The following is a 2,500-nucleotide window of genomic DNA, read 5'->3' as shown; positions in this document are numbered from 1 at the left end:
AACTTCCAGAGGCATTTGCAGCAGAAATGCATGTGCAGTCAAAAAAAAATTGATATTTTTCACGGATAGACCCCGTGAAACGCTAGAAATTGGCGGGGATGTGTCTCTTGTGGCTCACGGGGCTGTTCGGGTCGCACAGAAATCCCTGGGAATGGGAAAACGGGTCATTTTCGTGTTGCCACATTGCGTACGAACCGCATGAAACTTCCAGAGGCATTTGCAGCAGGAATGCATGTGCACTCAAAAACTTCTATATGTTTCACGGATAGACCCCGTGAAACGCTAGAAATTGGCGGGGATGTGTCTCTTGTGGCTCACGGGGCTGTTAGGGTGGCACAGAACTCCCTCGGAATGGGAAAAGGGGTCATTTTCGTGTTGCCACATTGCATAGGAACGCCATGAAACTTCCAGAGGCATTTGCAGCAGAAAGGCACGTGCACTCAAAAATTTTAATATTTTTCACGCATAGACCCCGTCAAACGCTAGAAGTTGGCGGGGATGTCTCTCTTGTGGCTCACGGGGCTGTTAGGGTCGCACAGAAATGCCTCGGAATGGGAAAACGGGTCATTTTTGTGTGGCCACATTGCATAGGAACGGCATGAAACTTCCAGAGGCATTTGCAGCAGGAATGCATGTGCACTCAAAAACGTCTATATTTTTCACGGATAGACCCCGTGAAACGCTATAAATTGGCGGGGATGTCTCTCTTGTGGCTCACGGGCGCTGTTAGTTAGGGTCGCACAGAAATCCCTCGGAATGGGAAAAGGGGTCATTTTCGTGTTGCCACATTGCGTACGAACGGCATGAAACTTCCAGAGGCATCTGCAGCAGAAATGCATGTGCACTCAAAAACGTCTATATTTTTCACGGATAGACCCCGTGAAACGCTAGAAATTGGCGGGGATGTGTCTCTTGTGGCTCACGGGGCTGTTAGGGTCGCACAGAAATCCCTCGGAATGGGAAAACGGGTCATTTTCGTGTTGCCACAATTGGCATACGAACGGCATGAAACTTCCAGAGGCATTTGCAGCAGAAATGCATGTGCACTCAAAAACGTGAATATTTTTTCACGGATAGACCCCGTCAAACGCTCGAATTTGGCGGGGATGTTTCTCTTGTGGGTCACGGGGCTGTTCGGCTCGCACAGAACTCCCTTGGTCCACCTGATTCGTGCATACAGGCAGCAACTAAAACTCTGTAAACCTGCTGTGAGGACATCTAAACAGTGGACCAGTGAGGCTGTGGAAGATTTGCGGGCGTGCTTAGACTGTACTGACTGGGATATGTTCACGACTGCTACCAATAGTCTGGATGAACTCACAGAGGCTGTGTACATCAGCTTCTGTGAGGACTGCTGTATCCCAACACGTACCAGGGTGAACTTTAACAACAACAAGCCCTGGTTCTCAGCAAAGCTCAAAAGGTTGAGGTTGGAGAAGGAGGAAGCGTTTAGGAGTGGGGATAGAGACAGATTCAAGGAGTCGAAGAACAGGTTTAGCAAAGCGGTGAGAGAGGCTAAACGACTGTACTCAGAGACACTAAAACACCAGTTCTCTACTAACGACGCTGCTTCTGTCTGCCAAAGGGCTCAGGCACATCACCAACTACAAACCCAGAGCGCCCCACACCACTAACGACTCCCGCCTAGCCAACGACCTGAACGAGTTCTACCGTAGATTTGAAAGACAATTGGACTGTCCTGAACCACCCCTTCCCACCCAAGAGGCCCCATCCCCCACCCATACTACAGAAACGACTCTCTCCTTTCAGGAGGGAGAAGTTAATGGGCTTTTCAAGAGGCAGAATCCACGCAAAGCAGCCGGGCCGGACTCTGTCTCTCCAGCCACCCTCAGGCACTGCGCTGGCCAGCTGTCTCCGGTGTTCACCAACATCTTTAACACCTCCCTGGAGACATGCCATGTACCAGCCTGTCTCAAGTCCTCCACCATCATCGCTGTGCCCAAAAAGCTAAGGCCAACAGGACTAAATGATTACAGACCGGTCGCCCTTACATCTGTGGTAATGAAGTCTTTTGAGCGCCTGCTCCTGGCACACCTCAAAGCCATCACAGACCCTCTCCTGGACCCCCTTCAGTTTGCCTACAGAGCCAACAGGTCTGTGGACGACGCAGTTAACATGGCCCTCCACTTCACCCTACAGCATGTGGACGCCCCAGCATCCTACGCCAGGATCCTGTTTGTGGACTTCAGCTCTGCCTTCAACACCATCATCCCTGCCCTGCTTCAGGACAAGCTCTTCCAGCTGAACGTGCCCTACTCCACCTGCAGGTGGATCACAGACTTCCTCTCTGACAGGAAGCAGTGCGTTAAGCCGGGAACAGAAGTCTCTGACTCCAGGTCCATCAGCACGGGAACTCCTCAGGGCTGCGTCCTTTGCCCACTGCTCTTCTCCCTGTATACCAACAGCTGCGCCTCCAATCATCTGTCCGTCAAACTCTTGAAGTTTGTCGGACGACACCACCCTCATTGGGCTGATCTCT

The sequence above is a fragment of the Petromyzon marinus genome, unplaced genomic scaffold (assembly GCF_048934315.1).
Source record: "Petromyzon marinus isolate PM22_M1 ecotype Great Lakes invasive population unplaced genomic scaffold, UKy_Petmar_22M1.pri1.0 PM_G_Scaffold_338, whole genome shotgun sequence".
Lineage (NCBI taxonomy): Eukaryota > Metazoa > Chordata > Hyperoartia > Petromyzontiformes > Petromyzontidae > Petromyzon > Petromyzon marinus.
Note: the sequence above shows the minus strand (reverse complement) of the source record.